At 50.4% G+C, this 13,050-nt stretch overlaps 1 protein-coding gene across 2 annotated transcripts in view; it reads right to left on the bottom strand.

The window, feature by feature from the left end:
• CYRIA (CYFIP related Rac1 interactor A) overlaps positions 1–12,486 on the bottom strand; it is an 83,020-nt gene extending 70,534 nt beyond the window's left edge. For both annotated transcript variants that reach the window (XM_081100864.1, XM_081100863.1), the window contains exon 1: positions 12,374–12,486. The gene's annotated coding sequence lies outside the window, so the exon portion shown is untranslated. The remainder of the gene's footprint in view (positions 1–12,373) is intronic.
• Positions 12,487–13,050: the final 564 nt, after the last annotated feature.

The raw sequence follows: 13,050 nt of genomic DNA, 5'->3' as shown, positions 1-13,050 counted from the left end.
CTTCAAAAGCAAAATAAATATATCTACCTTGAAAGGTGGTCTGTAGGGTGAAAAGTGTGCACAAACAGACTGGCAAAACAGAATTAATAGATGCTAAAGACATGCTAAAGAGCATTGTTATTAATATAATTAAAACTTGGTGTCTACGTTGAAAATTAGGGGCCATGTGGGTACTGGCTAACCTGTAACCATTAAGTCAAAAAAAAAAAATAACTCACATGCATATACCACAAAACAGCAAGCACACTGTAGCTATTTTAGTTTATATGAGCTACTCAAATTATTTCCTGAATTTGAGGTTGAACCGATAAATTTACACAACCCACAACCTCACTAGCAGGTTACCACATGAATAGAGCGAAGGAAAAAGGGATAGGGCCTTGACGCACAGGTGGTTTCATGGGAGGGAAAAAATAGGGGATATTCACAGGGTCGAATTGCCTTTCTTGGTGATCATTGAAAGATAAGAGGCCCCTCGGCCCCTTGACAGCACCTCTGTGACCAGTTCCATCCCAAACACAAAGGCCAGGGGATGGGCTGAGGCACAGCCTTGTCCAGAGGGTGACTGGCAGTGCCTGGCCTTGCCAGGATCTGAAAGGCGCCCAAGACATGCATGCACATGCAGTCACACATGCTCGCTCTCTCTCTCTCTCTCTCACACACACACACACGAACATACATTTCCATACTCACACATATACTCACACACCATGCACACACTCACACATTCACATACTCACACACCCATGTACCAGGTACATACTTGTATTCACAAATACCCATTCTTCCCCTTCTCCCCCCGACATGGGTCCAGTCTCTCTCATATAAGGACTAGCCATTACCAGAAGTATCCTCATCTCAGTGTGCCAGGGTTTTGAGCAAATTTATAACTCCTGAGTGTCTCCAATGGTCTCTGCAAATGGCAGGCCTTTGGGGTTCTAAAATTCAAGGTCACTTCTCCATCATGGAAATCCCCTGCCTACGGTCAGGCCCCTGGTTCCTATGGTGAGTTACCGCTAAGCTAAGTGAGGACCTCCTGGAGGGAGACAACCACTGCTCAGAGGGGCTGAACCACTGGCTTTCAAACCTCTTTAGATTCAGGAGGAAATGTTAAACCTCCCACCTGGCAAAGTCAGAATTATGATACATTAAGCATAAACTCAAAGAAAAGAAATGAAAGAGAGAATGAGATAGAGAGAGAAGGCCGTGGTCTCCATACCCCTTTACCTAAATGTTCTACAGCCACAGGCCCTAACAAGGGCCTGCTCCATTTCCTTGGGGGCATCCTGCACTGGCCCCACGCTCTACACAGGGAGCTTTCACTTCCAGTCCTGACGCCCCCCCACAATGCCCAGCATACCTCCACTACAGCCCTAAGAATGCAGAGGCTGGCCATGGCCATCACCAGCCGGGCCAACTGAAAGGTTCCCTTACACAGTGAGTCCCTGCTGGACATGAATGGAGGGGCTAGAGCCCAGGTGAATCCAGGACAAACCAGCCTAAGGCACAAGGAGATCAGCTGAGAGAAGTAATGGCATTTCCAGGAAACCAAGGCAGAGCAGGAAGCCTTTCCACAGCCCTCCAGTCTGCCCAGGGGCTGGAGGGAAGCGCCAAGAATGTAGCCCGGCAGGTTGCTCAGCACATTCCACCTCCTGTGGGGTCCCCCTCAGCGCCTAGACTCGCAGAGAGGGAGAAAAAGAAAGAATTCATGTACGTAGAACTAGAACCGGAGCTCCTAGGAGTTCCTGGGGCCCAGAGGAGGGAAGCAACAATGTCCAACCAAGCTCACTGAACAAGTCAAGAACAGACCCAAGATAAGAACCAAGACCTTCTCACGCTCTGCAGGGCGTTTCACTTCCCCATGCTTAGGCTTCTAGCCCTGGTTCCTCCTTACCAGGCCAAAATGATGAGTAGGCTTTAAAAACTCCCTTCTACCTCCCCCCGCCCCGTCCCCCCCCCCCCCGCCCCCGAAAGGCCAGTGAGGAAACTTGATTACAAACCACAGGAGACCAAAAATTCCCAGCTCATTTTCAGTTCTAAGGAATTTTTAAAAACTTTTTATTGTTGAGAGTATTACAGATATCCCCCCCTTTTCCTTCCTATTGCCCCCCTCCATGTCTTTGTCTATGGGGCATGTATACATATAAGTTCCTTGGTTAATCTCTTCCCGTCCCTATCCCTCTCCCCCTCTCCATTTAAAAAAAATTACTTTGTCCCAATGAAATTTTGGAACCCACAATTTTAAAAGTGCTTGTTGTTTTGTGCCAAGATGGTCATTTCATTCACTTCCTATTATGTAAATTGATGAAATATAAAACTGACCATTGAGGCTTTGGATGAGCACAAGGTGAAGGTCACCACACCATTTGGTATCCAGAGGTAGGAGTCTCCAGGGCCCCAGCTATGCCTTCCCAATGCTCCGACCCTAGAAATTGTGTCAGTTCCTGTGGGCTTATTTTTGAAAGACAGGTCTACAAACCCTGTTTTTTGAAACTCTTTGCTCAGATGTGCATCAGAAATTTTCATATTTTAGAAAGGTAATAGAATACATATGCCATGTTATGTACACCCCTGGCAAGGTCTGGGGCACACAGCCCATGAAAACATATTGCTCCCAAGAGGGATAAATGAGAAGCATACAGACATGACTTCCTACTGTACTTCACTTTATCACGCTTCCCAGATATTACATTTTTACAAATTTGAAGGTGTGTGGTCACCCCATGTCCAGCAAGTCTGTTGGCATCATTGTCCAACAGCATTTGTTCACTTTGTGTCTCTGTGTCACATTTTGGAAATTCTTGCCATCTTTCAAATTCTTTCATTATTGTTATGTTTGTTATGGTGACCTGTGATCAGTGAGCTTTGATGTTACTTTTGTAATTCTTTTGGGGTGCCACAGCCTGGTCAAACTTAATCAATAAATGTTGTGTGTGTTCTGACTGCTCCACTGACCAGCTGTTCCCCCATCTCTCCCCTTCTGTTCAGGTCTCCCTATTCCCTGAGACACAATAAAATTGAAATTAGGCCTATTAGTAACCCTACAATAGTCTCAAAGTGTTCAAATAAAAGGAAGAATTGCACATCTCTCACTTTAACTAAAAAGCCAGAAATGATTAAGCTTCATGAAGGAGGCATGTTGAAAACCAAGATAGGATGAAAGTTAGGCCCCTTGTACCAATTAGCCAAGTTGTCAACGCAAAGGGAAAGTTCTTGAAGGAAGTTAGAAGTGCTACTCCAGTGAATACATGGATGATAAGGAAGCAAAATATTCTTATTGCTGATAAGGAGAAAGTTTTGGTGATCTGACAAGAAAATCAAACAAACCAGAGCTTTTTCTTAAGCCAAAGTTTAATCCAGAGCAAGGCCCTAACTCCCTTCAGTTCTGTGAAGCTGAGAAAGATGAGGGAGCTCCAGAAAAAAAATGTTTGAGGCTTGCAGAGGTTAGTTCATGAGGTTTAAGAAAAGAACCCATCTCCATAACATAAAAGTGCAAAGTGAAACAACAAGTGCTGGTATAGAAGCTGCAGCAAGCTATCCAGAAGACTTAGCTAAGATAATAGATATAGGTGGCTACATAAAACAATAGATTCTCAATGTAGATGGGAAAAAAAACAGCCTTCTATTGGAAGAAGATGTCATCTAGGCCTTTCATAGCTAAAGAGGAGTCAATGCCTGGCTTCAAAGCTGCAAGGACAGGCTGACTCTCTGGTTAGGGGCTAATGCAGCTGGTGACTTTAAGTTGAAGCCAGTGTTCATTTATATTCTAAAGATCTTAGGGCCCTTAAGAATTATGCTAAATTTGCTCTGCCTGTGCTCTAGAAATAAAACAGCACAGCCTGGATGACAGCATATCTGTTTACAACATGGTTTACTGAATATTTTAAGCCACTGTTGAGACCTACTGCTCAGAAAATCAGATTCTTTTTAAAATATTACTGCCCATTGACAATGTACCGAGTCACCCAAGAGCTCTGACAGAGATGTTCAATGAGATGAATATTGTTTTCATGCCTGCTAACACGACATCCATTCTACAGCCCATGGACCAAAGAGTAATTCTGACTTTCAAGTCTCATTATTTAAGAAATACATTTTGCAAGACTATAGCTTCCATAGACAGTGATTCCTCTGATGAGTCTGGGAAATCCTTCTGGAAAGAATTCATCATCCTAGTGCCACCAAGAGCATTTGTGATTCATGGGAAGAGGTAAAAATATCAACATTAATAGGAGTTTGGAAGAAGTTGAGTCTAACCCCCTGGATGACTTTGAGGGATTCAAGACTCCAGTGGAGGAAGTGACTGCAGATGTTGGGGAAACAGAAAGAGAACTAGAGTTAGAAGTGGAGCCTGAAGATGTGACTGAATTACTGAAATCTCATGACAAAACTTTAAAGAATGAGGAATTGCTCTTGATGGATGAGCAAAGAAAGTGGTTTCTCTAGATGAAATCTACACCTGGTGAAGATGCCGTAAAGATTGCTGACATGATCACACAGGATTTAGAACACTGCATCAAATTAGTTGAAAGGATTGACTCCGGTTTTGAAAGAACTTCCATTGTGGGTAAAATGCCATCCAACAGCATCACATGCTACAGAGAAATTGTTTGTGAAAGGAAGAGTCAATCAATGAGGCAAACTTCATTATTTGAAAAAAATTGCAAAACAAAATGATTAAAGAAATTGCCACAGTCACCCCAACCTTCAGCCACCACCACCCATCAACATTGAGGCAAGAGCCTCCCTCAGCAAAAAAAATTACAACTCACCGAAGCCTCAGATGACGGTTACCCTTTTTTTATAAATAAAGTACTTTTTAAATGAAGTATGTACATCTTTTTTTAGATATAAAGTTATTGTACACTTAATGGACTACAGTCTAGTGTAAACATGACTTTTGTATGCATTAGGTAATCAAAATTTTTGTGTGACCCCCTTTACTGCCATACTTGCTTTATGAAGATACTCTGGAATTGAACCCACCGTATCTTTAAGGTTTGCCCCTAAATCGTCTCATGTACAAGCAAGCCAACTTTGCCTCCAAATGAGCTATGAAAAAACTTTAACTTTTTCAGCGTACTTTGGATTTGGGACTTATAAAAAAGGGAATGCCAGAAAACAGCTTACGACCCCATTTCGTTTTGAAGGGCTCAAGGGCCCAGATTTGAAACCTCAACACTCCCAAACACACACACACACACACACACACACACACACACACACGTGCGCGCACGCAGACACACACACACTCACACAGTAAGAACAAGATTTAAAGTGGGGAAATCAACCATCTAGTAAGTACAAAGCTGGATGCTGCCTGGAATCATTATCCTTGTTACACTCCAGTAAACAGCTTATCCAGGTTCATTTCAAGAATGAAATGAAGGCTCACACGCTGGAGCTATAACTCCAGAGGAGTGGATATGGAGAGCTTTGCCACGGGCAGACCAGGAATGTGTCTGTTGGAGAAAGGAGAGAGTCCCTGTCCTTCCCCCCCAGCCCCCGCCCCCCATACAACAAATAAAGTGATGGAACTAGCCAACACTTTTCAAACGCATTTTCTTCAAAAATTGGACAAAAAGAAAGACTGGCATGTTTGATTCATCTATTCCTTACAATATTCCTTCTGAGCCACAAATATCAACTTCAGACACAGGGGAGGAAACGCAGCAAACCTGAAGAATTTGCCCAAGGGGGCGCCGGATCCCAAACCAGCGCTCTCTGCTGGCCGAGCACCTGTGGCCCTGGGTGTTTTCCCAGAACTTTTAGAGCACATTTCCCGCCTCTGGATTTCAAAGGTGCAGGCCAGCTGTAGTTTTTGAAATGTTGAATTCTCATCCCAGCCTAGAAAAGCCTTGGACTTGGGGTTTCTCTCTATCATCCATCGATGCATCTATGTATCTATCTATCTATGCATCTAGCCAGCTAGCTAGCATCTATTTCTTGACCTAAGTTCGTATAAAATAGAGAAATTAGACTACAGTTGTTCTTCCTGCTTTGACACATAGAAGTCTGCCATTCTGCAAGCTGAGACCAGCCAGCCCTGGGTTCCCATGACTTCAGCTGTCCCAGGGAGGGGGTCTAGAAAACAAGTCCTATACAACATGCCTCACTTGCTGGACTCCCCGGCTCAGCCAGGCCACACGCCGCCCCCACCAGAGGCTCAGCCCCTTTCTGCCAGATGGCATTCTCTGGTGAGGTGAGCTGGGCACAGGCCACCAGGAAGGACATCAGCCCACAGCCAGAGAGAAGGGTCACAGGAACGCTTAACCCACAGCCTGTATTGTATTTTATTGTTTTCTATTTTCAGGTGTGCGGGCACAGCTAGCTCTGTGTCATGAGGATTTTATCCTAGACCTGCGCGTGAATTCCACGCTCCTCACACGTGCACAGCTCCCGCTTCCAGTGTGGGTGGCAGAGAAGGACCAGGCTTTGAGGGCACCCCGACGTGGGTGCAGATACCAGCTCCCCACCTTCCTAAGGAGCTGACATTACGCAAGTCCCTCTGGACGTCAGTTTCCTCAGCCATAGAACAGACAGCGCCTATTGCAAAAGCTCCTCAAGAGGTTGCTAAAAGTGGACACGAGGCTTGGCGTTCCTGCTGCGGGTGCGCTAGGTGGCTCAGGGTGCTGCCGCCCGCACGTCATCGTTGCTACCGGAAGGGCATGCGTTGGTTGCCAGTGGGAACGTGAGTGCTGACGGTGTGTTGGGGCAGTTGTGCATTTATCATTGTCCCGCATGACCCTAAAATGATGGTACATTTTGCCTTATTCCAAAATCTGGAAATCGTCAAACCAAATGATTTTACTCAAGGACATTCACTTAAAACACAAGCAGACTGCGGTAACGAAGGCATCTGTGAGGCCGAGCCCTCCGTGTCCACATCGGAACACGGTTCCCTTTCTGGGAGGGACAGCAGGTTTCTCTGCGCTTTGAGAGGAGGCTTGGGAAACACAGAGCTGTCCCCGTGCCCGGCTCTGTCTCCGCAGTCCTGCTGGCTGAGGCTGCCAGGGCCTGCTCCTTCACCTGTCACCCGGGGCAAGGGGCCCAAGGGCTGGTTAGACTCACAGGCCGCTGTGCAAGGGCCCTTGCACGTTATGAAATCCAACCTCCCCATTTCACCAACAGTGGGACGGAAGTATAGACCTGCCCTGCTCCCACCCAGGCAGCAGGGAGCAGAGGAACCTGGGTCCAGTCCAGGCCACATGCTTCTCTGCCCCAGGCGTCACCCCCTGCTCCCCTGCAACATGTCAGGTGGAATTCAGGTGCTCCACAGGTGACACCCGGGGAAGAAAACGGGCTGTGTGTCTCTGAGTAGAGGCAAAGACATCTCCCGAGTCCCCCGGTTCCCTTGGGACACTGCGTTCCGCCCGGATCCCTGCTCCCGCCCCTCTGCCTCCCCGTGGAATGAGAGCCACCTGCGGGCAGGGACAAGGCCACACTGACCACAGTGTCCTACCTCCTGCAGCACAGGGTTAATGAATGAATGAATGAATGATCTCATTTTGATGCTTCATCCATCCTAAAAGTGCAATTATACTCTTTGGGGACACTGCATTCCCCAGTTTCATTTTAAATACCTAATTATCCAGGCCCTATAGAAGTTTTATTAGAAAGGGAAGTCATTAAACAAGCAGACACCAGACACAGGCCTGACATAATTGCGAAGAGAAGCGCGTCTGTCGGCAGGGCCAAGGCGGACCCAGTAAGCTCACTGCTGGCAAACGACACGCCCGTTTCCAGCACTGGGACTCACTGGTCCAATGGGGCACCTAAACCAGGAAAGCAGACTCCTACGTTCCCGGGGAAAGGTTAGTGATTCTATAATTGCTTTCCAACACCTCCACGTTCCTAGATGGGAGTTAGGCTGCCGAATCCACACCGCCCTTGCCTGTGAGCAGCCACCCACCCACCCACACTTTGTGGCCTCACTGCTTCTGTCCCTAAGTCCCTGGGATGTACCTGTCATGCTTTCCCTCCGCACGTTCCATTATGAAAACAGTTCCATTTATTTCCTCGACAAGAGCAGCAATCCATTCTTGTGCAAAGAAAGCTTCTTCCAGCTTTATCAAACGCTTCCTCCCAGCTCAGATGTGTCAAGCTCCTATTCATCACTTTTAGAAAAGACGCCTCGTCAGTGCTGAGCCGAGAGCAGAACCCTAATAAAGTCTCTAAATATTTACTATGAGTCTGAGTTACAACACTGACCGGTTCCACCCCCGCTGAAATCTGCGCACATTCTTCAAGCGCAATTATTTTAGGTCACGGACACGCCAGCCAAGAAAATGACAAGACTGTGTGCAGTGGCACAAAGAGCCGGCGGGACCCAGTTTTAAATTCTGGCCCTGCCACTCGCTAACCGCTGGGCTCTGTGCAGGCAACCTCACCTCTCCCTGTTCCCTCAACAGTAAATAGGGAATGGGAACAGTAATGCCCAGAAGTTGTATGGAGGATTCGAAAAACAATGTAAATACACACATAGGGTAAACAAAAGGAAGCTAAACATGCTCAGAATAAAAACGATGCAACATTCACTTTCAAGTGTTTTCTGATGGAGGAACCGAGAATATGCCATGGGGTAAGGGCAGTCTCTTCAATACACGGTGTTGAGCAAACTGGACAGCCACGTGCAAAAGAACAATACTGGACCCCCGTCTCACATCAGACTCCAAAATCAACTCGAAATGCACTAAAAACCTGAACGTCAGGCCCGAAACCATAAAATCCCTAGAACAGAACCCAGGCAGTAAGCTCTTTGCCACGGGTCTTGGTGGTGCATTTTTGGATTTGACACCAAAGCAAAGGCAACAAAAGCAAAAAACGCATGGAAGGAACGACACCAAATGAAAGCATTCTCAAGGCAGGAACACGTCTTTGAAAACCAGGGCATTTGTTGCCATTTCCAATGTGTTCCTCTTTGAGAAACCAAAGGCCTTGGTGATTCACACAGTGTCCTGGTGCCGGGGAACAGAGCTTATCTGGTGGGAGATAACGCAGAGAGTAACCAGCAGCGTGAGGCACCTGCGCGATGTTTAACCTTCCCAGATAATGAATGGATCTCTGAAGGCCAGAATTAGTCCGAAGAGCTTCCCACCACGCTTCTAAGAGGACCCAAAGGCCCAGTAACTGCGAACTCTTTTCTAATCAATATAACTAAATAACAGCAAGTCTAATGTGAGGTGGGCACCAGGCCAGACCCTATAAATACGTAAGATAATTTGTTTCTGAGAAGGCAAGTATCGTTAGTGCCATTCTACAGATGCAAGAATGGAGGCTCAGAGAATGGAGGTGTGTGTGTGTTTTTTTCAGAGTCTCACAGCTAGGACATCACAGCAATAAAGTCTGAACTCAGATCTAACTTCAAAATCTGCTCTTTGCAATCATCACCATGTAGCCCCTGAGGAAGGAGCTTGACCAAGATGAAACAGGAACCACCGGGTACTACAAGTGGATGAGTCAAAACTCAGTGAGGAAGGCAGGGCTGGCTCCCTGCCACATGCCTCTCTCCTGGCCCTGCTCACAGGAGCTGAACCGGGGGCTCTGCAGCAATCACCCCATCGCTGTGAGGGCCAGACCAGGGCTTGCCAAGTGGGCAGGGGCAGGACTGCTGGATTTCAGCCACATGGCACAGGCTGCCTGCGTCAACCTTAATGGGTGACCCAGTCAAGTCACCAACTCTGGGACCCTACCTTTTCTCTATGACACCACCTCTCTGACTGTATTACAAGAATCTCTTTCCATGACTGTCTTCATCAGCAGACAACATGCTTGAAACAGTAATTGTACTCACTTTTTTAATCCCCAATTCCCCAAACTGCATTTGGTACAGAGTAGATGCCCAATTAATGAAAGGTACATAAACAAACAGATTCAACATCAAGGCTGGATAAGATGACTAAAGAATGCCCCTAACCATGAGATTTTGCAGCTAATTATTCCTAAACCAGTGCTCGATCTCTGAGCGGTGGGTCAAGGTCTCTTCACCAGAGAGGATGTTATAGGTGCTTCAGCCTTTCAACCTTCCAAAGCACTCTCTCTAGAAAAGACTCCATCCCATCCTACCAGCACCAGCCAATGTGGCCACGAGGACAGATGCTGCCAACTGAGGCCCAGATGAGTGACGGCATTTCCTCAGGGTCAACGTTTGACCTTGAGGCTGTTGCTTCTCCGGTCTGTTCATGTGACCACAGTGCTTTTCCAGCTTATTAACAAGCCCAGAGCCTGGGCCATGTGAGGGGAGAAGGGGGGGGGGGGCGTGGGGAGAAGAGTGTGGAATGAAGGGAAGTATAAAAAGTAAGAGGAGCTTCTCTGGCGAGTGTCACTGACAGCTGCCAGCCGGGACCCTGGGGCCGCGTGCGCTCTGAGCAGGGGCTGGCTTGGGAGGGACAGATGGGCTCTCAGTGTCCCTGACTCATCCAGTTGCATCCAGGCCCTGAGAGTAAAAGCAAACTGAATGCTTCTCAGTGCTGAGTGAAAACAGGAAGTTGCAAGTGGCTCCGCTCTCCTCTCAACTCGGGTCCCTACACTTGGGGTCAAGGGACCTATCAGGCAGCTCCCGGCAGCTCTCCTCCGCCTCCGTGGGAGTCCAGCAGCACGCAGAGGGGCCGGAAAACTGGGGACCACCTCCCATGAGCCTCGGAAGAAAGTCAGGGGGATGCCAGCTCCATCCCTGTCCCATTCACTTCACAAAAACTGAGCACTGTGTGCAAACCTCAGGTGACGCCAGGGAGACAGCTCACTTGGCAAAGTGGGGACAGCCCGACCCCACAGGGCTGCCATCAAGATGAAAGGAAATAACGCCTGCCGGCTCCCCCACCGCACTCGACATCTATTATTAGGACCGAGGCAGGATGCTGCCCACAGTGTGCCTGGGACTGTGGTGCCATGCCTGTGGGTGCCCTCCCCCCCCCCCGCCCCCCAGCGCAGAGCTGAGAGCAGGAGGGGGTGTGGGCAGGTCTGTCCCCACCTCTTGGCCCTATTTTCCCTGGCAGGAGGGCAGGGCCAGGATGAGGTGAAGCTCTGCTAGCCCCCAGCCTGGCCCAGTGCCCATGTTTATGACTGTTTATCCCAGAGCAAGTAGAAAGGAGAAATTAAAGCCATAAAAGACAGGACAACAGACCAATAAAAACCAGCTCCCAGAAGAGTCAGGAGGAGGAAGGGAGGCAAAACTGTCGCCATGGCAACACAAGACAGTCGGAAGCATGCAAGAAAAACAGCCCCTGCTCTGCCTCCTCGCTTCATGGCAAAGCAAGCCCTGGGACCCCATTCGGAGCTCAGGGCGAGCCAGGGACCCACCCGAAAGCCCTGGCCCTCAGGCCCAGATGCCCAGCCTGCCCTGGCTGGCACCAACCCTCCTGGTGCTGGCCCAGCACAGGTCCCAGCCCTGCATGGTCCCAGCCCAACTCTGGGCCCTGGGGACTCAAGGTGGTGCAGGGTGATGGTGGCTGGTGAGAGGGGAAAGTTTCAAACAGGGAAAGGAAGGAGAGCCACCCAGCGGTGGGGAGACCAAGGCCCTGAACACCAGCCCTGGGTCCCCGGGAGCAGGTGGGAAACCCAGGGTGTGGGAGGGGAGACCGGTGGCTGGGGAAGTCCTGGGGGTCTGGGTGGGGTCGGTAAATAGCTTTGGAGATCTTAAATGACCATGCTCTTGGGCCTAGTCTCTGGGGATCCCGGCCAGTACATCAGGGAAGCTGGGATGGACCCAGGGACCACCTGGCCCATCTGACAGAGGCTTCTGGGTCCTTCAGCTGGCAGGCAAGACAGGTGTCTCCACCACACCGCCCTGCTGGCCGGGACCAGCCTTTCAGGAAGTGGGTCGAATTGTTCCCAAAGCTCAAAGTCAGTCCCTTCTTCCAGATTGGGGGGCGGGGGGGGGGGGGGGCGAGGGTGGCAAGGAGGCCTGGGTCCCAGCACAACAGCTTGCACCCGGCTAAGAATCTCTGGGGCAGGTGGCAGGGGAAGGGTCCAGGTGTGCAGGCGCGGGGAGCGCTCACCCCATCCCTGGGGCCTTAGGGACTCATGGGGACCGGCCTCTCCTGGTGGGAAGGGGAAGCAGAGGGCGGGGGTCCCCTAGAAAGATGGTTTGGGAGCTGATGATACCTGAAGGGGGGGAGGGGGCGGGGAGAAAGGGGGGGTGGAAGGTTGAGGGGCGAGGGCGGAGGTCGGGAACATACCCCGAGGCTGTCCTGGGGAGAAGGGGCAGTGGGCTGCCCAGAAGGCCGTCCAGGAGGCGATGGCAGGAGAAGGGCGTTAGGACGGGGTCCTCCACGCGCCCGCCCTCCCTTCCCACGGCTGGGGAGGATGCGGGGCTCCGCGGCGCCTCCACAGCCCGTTCCCTGCAGACCCCCGGCCGCGTCCCCGCCGCGCTCACCGGAGCCGCCGCCGCCCCGCTCGGCCGCGTCCACCGCCGCCGCCGCTGCCGCCGCGAACGCCTCTCCAGTGGCCACCGCACCGCAGCCCGAGACGGTTCCGGAGCCCCGCCCCGCCCGCCGCCCCGCCCCGCCCCCCGCCGGCCCCGCCCGGCCCGCCCCGCCCCTGGAATCCCCACCCCGCGGGCTCCGGCCTGGTCCCCCCGCCCTCCCCGTGCCCGGGAGCTGGTGCGGACCCAGTGCGCACGCGGTAGCCCCTGCCCGTCGCTCGGCCGCTGGGCTTCGCCCTCCCCGGGGAAGCCGGGATCTGCTGTTTCCAGCCCTGGAACTCCTCCATACCCCCTCTCCCCGCCAAAAAGAGAAACAAACAAACAAACAACCACAAAAAGCACAGGAAAGGCCCAGCAATCAACTCCTAGATTCACCCCACCCTCAAATAGTGGCCCTGAGCCCGGTCAGACCATCGCCACCCATATCCCCACCCTCAAATCACCTTGGATTCGAAACCCAGCTCCCTGCTCACACTGGTAACAGGTTCCCAGTCCTGGGGGGCAGAGGGGGGCAGGAGGGCGCAATGATCTAATTGAGGAGGCCACCAGAAAAGTCTTCTCAGATGCTTAGTTCAAATATAATTACCCAGAAGAGTCAGTCTACAAAAACACTTAAAAAAACCTCTATG

Source organism: Myotis nattereri (genome assembly GCF_964212035.1).
Source record: "Myotis nattereri genome assembly, chromosome: 10".
In the NCBI taxonomy this organism is placed as follows: domain Eukaryota; kingdom Metazoa; phylum Chordata; class Mammalia; order Chiroptera; family Vespertilionidae; genus Myotis; species Myotis nattereri.
This window is presented reverse-complemented; position numbering and strand designations above follow the sequence as displayed.